The 9,797-nt window shown below is 39.0% G+C and overlaps 1 long non-coding RNA gene across 1 annotated transcript; it reads right to left on the bottom strand.

Annotated features, from left to right (window-relative positions):
* Positions 1-4,803: 4,803 nt before the first annotated feature.
* On the bottom strand, positions 4,804-9,489 carry LOC107051933. Its single transcript, XR_001463920.4, has 3 exons — positions 9,337-9,489; positions 6,777-6,882; positions 4,804-6,065 (listed from the first exon to the last, which is right to left on the bottom strand). It is a non-coding gene; the product is annotated as an uncharacterized LOC107051933 (long non-coding RNA).
* Between the last annotated feature and the right edge of the window lie 308 nt (positions 9,490-9,797).

Below are 9,797 nucleotides of genomic sequence, written 5' to 3'. Positions count from 1 at the left end.
ATCTTCCAAAACCTGATCCCAAGCTGCATTCAGAAACTAGCTCCAGTACCACAGCACAAAAAAAAAGGTGCCTCACAGAAATCCAGCTTTGCTGTGCTGTTGCATTAAGTTCAACACCTTTGCTTAATCTTTTGCCTTTCCCAAAATCTCACAGCTGCAACTTTGTTTATGAATCTCCATGCCTACTGATAACCATTATAGCATAACCAGATGGGGACGTGCCATATAGGCCCTGCCAGGTGCTTTCCAAACACACACTTCTGTGGGGCTTTTTTTTTTTTTTTTTAATTTTAAAATGCTGCTACTCTAAAGTAAGGCAGGTAATCTGAAAGAATAATTTCGCTTCACTCTCTACTAGGAATCTATGAGGTGATGTGTCACATAGCCCATATTGCTGACATAATACACGGTAAGCATTACAATGTTCATAGAAGTTGCAGACCTGAAACAGACTACATGAAAGCATCTGTTCTCACCGATTACTACTATATATGGGTTAAATGCCAGCATCTTGCCCATTCCCACTGAATTCACTGAGTGTAACCTCAGCTTCTAAATTTCTGGTAGTTTTACAGGCATAGGGAAAGAGTGGATCAAACAGTTGATCACTTGTGCCACCACACTGCCTTTCCACGGGCCTCCTTGCTATATGCCTCCCTAGCAAAAGCAGGGCTCCAAAGGCACCAGAAAAAAAGATCTCATTCTAGAGAGAAGATGCTAATCTTTATGCCAGTTGGAGTACACTTTCCATCTGAAAAGGCAAAAATCCACTACTAATCACTGACGGGTAAGAAGGCACCACTGTGTGCTTGCCTTACCTCTTCACTAATTTCCTGGTGGCTGCTACTGGCTATTAACACACACTATTAGATACACCTGTGCCCTTATACAGGACATTTTCTGTTGTCAGAGAAAACAGAATTTTCTGCTCTCAGCATTAGGAAAATAACTTGTTACCTTATGGTAGCTGGTCCACTGTATGACAACAGCATCAATTTCTATAAAGCACACACACTGGATCAATCAGAGTCTTTCATATCACAAGACTCAGGGCTGGACAAGGGAACTCAAAACATTGGTACACAGAGAGTGAGCAGAAGTAGTCTGTTATTGTTATTCAAGTTCATAGGTCAATTTTGTCATCTTTAGTTTTCATGCAGACTCATTGAAAGGCTGCAAATGTTCAACAAAGGTAACAATAACATGCTAATAAAATACCAGTGCTCATCTGCACATTAGGTACAACATTATGTATTGATTTATCCACCTACCCATGAAAAAAAGGGGAAAAAAAAGCAGTATTTTCTCATCTTCAAATTCCCTCATTGATAGGTAAGAGTATTTAGGAACTGGGATACAAGCATTCTTCATAACAGTTATTGCTATGGAGAGTTCTACTTAAATTGTCAATAACCTTCAGAAATCTGAGCACCCTTCACTCCATTCTCATGGGCAGTTTGAGGGCTTTGGAACTGAGGGAGTAAGCAGAGAGACAGAGCAACAACCTCCCCCAGGTATCAGCTGGGAAAGAGTGTCAGGAAGTATCTGTGGCCTTCATACCCTCCTGTTGGAGCTGATAGATGCCACAAGCATGGCCTCTCCCACCTACTGCTCCAGACAGGTCTGGAGGAAGGAGAAGAGCTACTTCCCTGCATGGCACTTGCCAGCTTGAAGGAACCAGAGAAAGGAGATCAAGGTGGGCGTGGAGGCCACGGCTGCACCATGTAGGGCAACTTTTCAGCTGCAAACATCAAGACAGTGCAGGCTTACCCCATAGTTAGTCCTGGGGAAACAGAGCTGCAACAGCCTATTTGTTGACAAGAGCCAAGAGCCTACCCATGAGAATCCATCAACTCAGTGAAGTGGTTTAAAGTGTTTACTAAATATCCAGAGGAGGCAGCTGGAGCTTGCAGGAGAGCAGCACCTGTGTACCAACAGGTGCTTGCTTTTAAAGGTCAGCTGCAAGTAGATAAGCTCACAAAGCCACGCTCTTGGCTGAAAATAAAGCAGGAGAACAAAGAACTCAACTGTTGTAATTTTAGCACTAATTTCTCGAGCAGTAGTCAAATACTTAGATCTTATAACTGGATTACTTGGCTTTTGAAATTCTCAGGAGACTGCATGTCCTGCAGCTGGTCTGTGTAGGTAACTGCTATTGCATTATGTAGCTCTCTGTAAAGGTAGCTCTTGCACTCACAGAGGACATGGTAGCCTGACTTCAGCTGGGATGTAACCATAAAGTGCTCACCAAGTATTTGTGTTTATTAGTACTCACCTATTCCAAGTAATGTTTATTATCTTTTACTGATGAATTAACAGCTGCATTAGTTACATCTAAATGAAAGACTACATATTAATTAACTGTAACTTTCTTTGTTGCTTTAGCAACCGAGTTAACAGGATGATGGCTAGCTAATAAACACTTTAAAGTATTTACTCCTTCAGAACTAACTCAAATCCATTGTTCTGTAAGATTCTATGACTCTATAAAAAGTTGAAGGTTCTTGCAAGTTAAGTACAGAAGCAACACTTAAGATATTTTTGTAGTCCTAAGCAAATAATGGAGATTCAAAGCTTCAGCCTGAATCTTGATCAAGTCTTCAGTGATGTTGCCTCTTTACAGGACAGAATCAGCATCAGTTAGAATCAGATTATTTCTTTTCTATTTAGGCCATGTTGCAGACATCACTTTTCAGTTCTTCACTGTGAAATCTGAGCTTGGTCCTTACTATACCTTAGGCTGGGCAGCCAGCTGCTGAGGCAGTGATCAAAGGCATTGACCAAAACTTTGGGCATTATGCAATTAGACTCAAATGTATCCTGCCAATATGAGAAGGACAGAAAGAGAACACATTTCCTGTCTCAGTCATGCATAAAGGTAAAGATCAAGTTGGAAACATTTTCATGAGACACATATATTTAATATACGTACAGAAGAAAAGAGCACTCCTTCAATTTCAGGCACACAGTCTCTCAGTTATTTCGTTTATTAGATTCAATCCCAATTAATTTGTATTTTGCTGTTAGAATTAGTAAATTAATTTTCCTCCTCAGATGGTTGCCACCGTTCATCTTTTTTTTCCCTTCTCTCTTTGTTCCCCTTTTTCCCCTCACCTTTTTTGGGCATGTGGGCCTGCTGTTCTCCTGTCATAGACACAGATAGATCTAGAGATAACCATGACATGTACTTTAGGGCTAGCCAGAAGTTAAAGCTTGTTATTGAGGGCATTACCCCAATGCCACTTTGAACACTAACAGATATACAGCATCAACCACCTCTTCAGGAAGTTTGTTCCAGTGCCTTACAGTATTTTTTTTTTCCTGTCTATTTTCTTCTATTCATTCAGTTCATAACCCAGATCAGTGTGAAGCTGTTTCTCTCACAGCTTGACAATTTGTCCAGGGGATGCTGTGAGGGACAGTATCAAACGCCTTGCTAAAATTCAGAAAGATTACATGATATGCCTTACCTTCAACCACCAAGAAAGTTACTACTTTATTACTAAGGCAGGACTTTCCCTTGATAAAAACATGTTGACTATGCTTGAAAATATCTTTGTCTTTAATTGCCTAACAGTATCACCCAAGACAATCTTCTTCATAACTTTTCCAGGCATTGAAGTTGTACTAACAGTTTTGCAGTTACCTGGGCATTCTTTCATGCCCTTATTGTATCTGGGTATGATGCTGGCTAGCTCCCAGTCCTCAGGAACTTCTATAGGCCTTTATGAGTTGTTGAAAGGGGTCCACTGAATCCTGTCATGTGAATCCTGTCTGAACTTATGAGCTTATGAGCATCCATCTGATACAGCTGTTCCCTTACAATTCCAGGGACCACAGATGGCAAGTCACTGTTCCTCCAGCATGGTTCTCTAGCTCCGAGGTACAATATTAGGAGGAGAAGTTCAGATATCAGAGGAAAGAGTTACTATTTGGAGGAACTTTGACCAGTAGTAGAGATTGGTTGACAAAAACATACTGAAGTTCAACAAAGTCAGGTGCTAATGTGAATGCATTTCTTCCATACTGGCAACAAAATTTCTAGTATAAAGTTACCACTTAGCAAAAGTATAAGGCAACCAGATCCTGATCCTTAATTGAAGAACACTTTTGATTATAGTTCCAGTTAGCTTATTTTTTATGAAGCACATAGTCAAGGAAGGGAAGTTTCATATAAACTCAAGATAATATTCACTTAGAAAGGACAACTCGATCTAGTTCACCATTCAGAGTTATCACAGTTTAATTAAGTTCTGGTCAAAAGTAACTATTATTCAAGTAAATTAAAGAGTAGATCCAAAAATCTTTTTTTGTCCCCTTAGGATGATTCATTCCATCTACGAGAAAGATGTCCTGTTAAACAATAGGGGCTCATGTGCAGCAATCCCATCTATATAGCAAGGATATTATTACAGTGGGAAGCAAAGCAGAAAAGCTTGCTTTTAAAGCCTTATCACGTATGCACACAGAACAAAGAAGGTATGACCTTCAATGAATCTCTGAACAAGAGAAATATTCATGACCAAGGAAACACTATTAAACTGTTTTACTAAGTTCTCCTATGAACTCTTCCTTAAGGTGGTAAGCTTTATCATTGACTGAAGGAAATAAGAACACCTCTTTGAATGTTCCACCTGACGAAAAGTAAAATGTTGTTTTGAGCTCTGCACAAGCTCTGGGCGTGGGTGTTCTCTAACATCTTTTTTATGTGACCTATCAGGGCTCTATTTCTCTCCTTCACAGTTGACACCTGACTGAGGAATTTCCTCTTAAAAATAACAGAACTTTCTTTACACCAGTGATGTGTACACAGATAAATGTCTTTATTTCTTATTGCATAAATATCTGCTCTATAGTGTGCACAGGGTGTTTATACATTTTGCTGTAGAGTAAGTGCTTCACATCCAGTTCTTTCCCCTTTCCAATTATGCAGGAGCAGAGAACACAATCTCTTTCACGTGATTTGTATCAAAACATCATTTTTATTTTGCTGCTGCTGGCTGCTTCAGTTGAAGTGCTTGGAGAACTCCTGCTTGACACTGGACAAAAATCAGCACATGTCATTGTTATCCCTTCTGCAGTCAGACACAGACATACCCTCCTTCTATCTCCCTGGGTATGCAGGCAGTCTAGAAAATACTGTCATGGGAGAACCTCTTTCATCTGCTCACCATCAGCTTCAGCATTTCTGTTGTGGATGTCCATGTTTTGTCTTTGCTTATAACTTTGTTTTAATAAATGTATAGAGGCAAGTGCTGTGATAGAAGGAGCCTGAGAAGAGAACCAAGGAGCCCAAGAGCTTTCACTGAGTCCTCCTACAAGAAAGAAGACAGAAAATCCTCTTCTGCAGAGTGATAAGCTCCCTCAGTACTTAGCATCTCACACACGTGATGTTCTTTGCTTATTAAAGGACTGATATGGATTTCTAGGAACATATTCTTTTTATTAATTTATTAGGAAGTACACAGCAAGACTATCTGACTGCTACAAGAGTTAAAAAATGATTTTCTAGAAACACTTTCTGCTTGTCTTTCAAATGCAAAGAAAAAGTAGCAGTCCATACCTTCCACCAGCTCCTAATGGTAAAGCCAGGTTCTCCCACTCAGTTTATTCACTCCCACAGGTTTATCCAGAAATGGCAGTTTCTGAGTTCTTATTCAGAATAACATTTAAAAATACTAGTTAGATAGCCAAAAGACCAGAATCATGGCTGAGCAGGCCAGCTGGATTCATTTGAATGGTGCTTCTCTGAAAATCAGGTGGGAAAATATTATTGATAATCTCAACTCATCATTGGCTATTTTAAGGCATGGTTGTCTCCTTGTTACTATAACAACAGTTTGGTGTTGTAAGAGGTTTGTGTTATTCTGGACACAAATACAAAGTCTTATTTACCATTTGCCTATCACCAGGAGACAAACTGGTTCTTTGTTTCAGGTGAATGCTACCAACCATCAGTAGAAGTATACACACTCAGAGGTTAGATGTAGGTGCAGGTAGCTCCCTTACTCTTTAATCCCTTTAATCCTCTGCTGGAGTTACTGATGCAATAGGATCAATTCTGCCTGTAAAATAAATGAGAACTATCTTTATTTCAGTTAAACTCTTTCAGAAAATACAGATACTGAGGACTCGTACCTCTGTAAACAGGAAAGTACATCCTGAGTAATATCCACTCTATAGAAAAGAACTAACAAGAAAAAAAGTAAAAGGACATAAACCTCAAGAGCAAAACAGTCTGTGTTCCTACGATACAGGAATTAGATATACAAATTTAGGAAAAGAAATTTGAGCTAGATGCTATTACTGAACTACAGTGGTATGATTCACATGACTGGATATTAAACTCTTTGGTTACAGGCTACTTAAGAAAGATAGTAGAGTTATTATATGGCTTAGATTTACAAACAAGTGAGAGAGACAGGACCTTGATTGTATGCTATTTATGTATTAAATTATACATAATAAATCACAAAATGGAATACTTCAAGGACAATATAATAGACTACTGAATATTATGAGAAAATAGCAGTCCCCCAGTTGTTAAAATATTAGGGAAAAAAAGCGTCCATCTACAGAATGCCAATACAGAAATCCTGGGTGCTGTGCTATACTTAAGATGAAATAGCTGTAATTTAACTTATGCTTGTGACATGTAGAATATATTTCTGATTAATATACAGGCTAGGTGCTTGAAAAGATTGAGTCACTTAAAGCAGAAAACAAAAGGCAGAATAGAAGGAGATATTTGAACAGAAAGAATTGGAAGGAATTACCTTGGAATTGTCTTGTGTGGTCTTTGGATGTAACAATCATGTTCTTGAATTAATTGAGCTTACTTCACCATGATGTCTATTTCACATAGTCCATATATATTACATGCTTCAAAAAAATATGAAGATTTCTGTCAATCTGACAGAGGGGAAAATATTTCTTAACTCCTCAGTTAGACATGCATTTAATTTTGAGTATTTGTGAAGATACCAGTCACAGAATCATAAAATGGATTATGTTGGAATGAACTTTAAAGGCTATTCCGTTCCAACAAACTGCTGTGGACAGAGGCGACTTCCATTAGACCAGGTTGCTCAAAGCTACATCCAACCTGGCCTTGAACGCCTCCAGGGATGGTGCTGCCACACCTTCTCTGGGCAGTCTATTCAGATGCTCCTGTGTCTCAATGCTCTCAGAGTGAAGAATTTTTTCCTAACATCTGATCTAATCTGCACTTATTCTTTAAACAGTTATCCCCTTTTCTATCACTACACTCTTTTATAAGGAATCTCTCCCCATTTTGCCTTAGGCCCCTTACTAGGCATCAATTATGTCTTTCTGAAAACTTCTCTTGGCTGAACAAGCCCAACTCCCTCAACCTTCCTTCCTAAGAAAGCTATTCCAGTCCTCTGAGCATCTTCATGACCTCCTCTGGATCCTCTCCAAAAGCTTCACATCCTTCATATGTTAGGGGCCCCAGACATAGAGGCAATACTGAAGATATTAATAGCATGTATTCAAATCCTTTAGTACTCTTGGTCACGTTTCTTTTGAACCTGGCCAGACCAAACTCCTCGACTGCCCGAAGATGGGCCCTCAGAGAGGCAGAGCAAAGGGGGACAATCACTTCCCTCTCCCTGCTGACCACCCCTCCTCTGATGCAGCCCAGTCAGACTTCTGGGCTGCAGGCGCACGCTGTTGTTTCATGTTGGGTTTTTTATCTACCACAGCCTCCAAGTCCTTTCCCACAGGGTTGCTCTTTATCCATTCTCCATCCTCCTTGGATTCATGTTTGAGATTGCCCTGATCCTAGTAAAAAACCTTGCAATTCACCCTGTTGAACTTACTGAGAATGGCACAGGCTCATCTCTCAAGCCTGCCCAGATCCCTCTGCTGGCATCCCTTCCCTGTAGTGTGTCACCCTCACCACACAGCTTGCTGCAGGTGCATTCAATCCCACTGATCACAACACCAACAAAGATTGTAGATAGTACTAACACAGACCTGAGGAACACCACTCATAATTGGTCTCCACCTGGATGTTGAGCTATATTAATCATCTATATGACCAGTAGTACTGTCACCTTGCTGAATATCCTTCCTGTAGTTGTAATTTATTACTGAGTATTTACATAACATCACCTTGTTTTTTTCTGAATCTCAGTAAAAAATGAAAGAAGAAAATTTCTCTTGACAGACTACTGGTCTCTGAGACCTCCTGTAGCCTGGGAGTTCTATCCACTGATTGAAAAATCAGAACAAATATTTATCAGGAATCCTATGTACCCTCTGGGATACCAGGAAAAAATGTGAAAGGAAATGGGAGATTGGCAAATAAGGTTTTCTTAGACATTTCAGACTGAAAATCCTTGATAATTAATGGAGTCGTCCATTAGTACTATATAAGTATCGTCCAAACATTCATTTGAAGAGAAATGCAGATATTTGTAATAACTGAGCATGACTGTATATAAAGAAAATATCATTCCACCAGAAAGAATAACACTGGATGAAAAAATAGAAAAAGAAAAAAAAAAAAGTTAAATAAATAGACTGGAACTCTACATCCAGTAAAATTAGAGATGAACTTATGGGATTAACTGAACATATAAAAGAAAACATCTTAGCAAATAGTAACTAAAATATTAAAACTATTTAGTGTGTTAACTGGTGAAGGCCAAAGATACAAGCACTCATGTACCAATGTTCAGTATTGATATTGAAATGAAGTTGAATATGGAAATAGTTCACCTTCCAAAGAAAATCACATAATTTTATTCCAGGGTGGATAAAGTGTGTCTTAAAAAACTTTGTACTGCAATATTGTAAATTGCGAAATTGAAAACGGATCTCATCCACAGTTAACATTGGAAAACAGTTAAGGAGAGCTCTCAGAGAAGTATTACAACACAACTAACAGAGCAGCCTTGGCTTAGAGAAGCCTTTCGTAGCTGCTGTACTACAAAAACTATCCATGAAGGGGAAATCTTTATTTCTAATGAGTCAGTTTAATTTGACAGTCAATTGATGCAAGCTTCAAAATCTGAGGAAAAACATTGAAGCACTTAGCAATAACTGCAGTTATCACTATGACTCATTGGACAAGTAAATGAGTTGCAGATTTGTTAGTTAAATAGGCTGTCTAGGGTGGCCTCTGAAGCTACACACATTTTAGGAACATGATTTTGAACATGGCTAAATGCTGTGTCGTAGACCTAGAAACACAAGATGCAGGACAGAATGTTATGGGAGGAGATTGCATCCTGAAAAGTAGAAATATGAGCAAGCATATTTGAACATATCCCGCCTGATCAAGAAGATAAACAGAACTCTCAGACTCACCAGCAAGACACCTAAAGGTGAGAGTAGGGAAGGAACTTCATTTTAAGGATTACACAGCTTCTCATTGGAATCATTTTAATAGCTCTCATATCAACTCGTCATTTTAAGAAGGGAGCTCATAACTTGGAAATTGTTTAGACAGACCTGCCTACTGACACAAGGAAGTATTTTGAAAGGCTGAGGAAGCTTACGTAATTTTGTGTGTTCCAAAGAAGTTGCAAAATGGATGGGGCAGAAAACTTTCCAGCATAACCAGGGATCAGTGTGAGAGAGAGTGGTCTATCATGAACAGTGTGACTGGTCTGGGCTTATAGTACAATGAAAATGATTAGAACTTCTGGTTTGTGAAAATGAAATTTTTGAAGCATTGATTGATTTCTTAATTTCTGTTGAAAAATTAAAAACAGCTTTGGCTATTTGTCCAGAACTAATCAGGAGACAAATTCTTCATAATCTGGATA

This window comes from Gallus gallus, chromosome Z, assembly GCF_016699485.2.
Source record: "Gallus gallus isolate bGalGal1 chromosome Z, bGalGal1.mat.broiler.GRCg7b, whole genome shotgun sequence".
Taxonomy (NCBI): Eukaryota; Metazoa; Chordata; class Aves; order Galliformes; family Phasianidae; genus Gallus; species Gallus gallus.
This window is presented reverse-complemented; position numbering and strand designations above follow the sequence as displayed.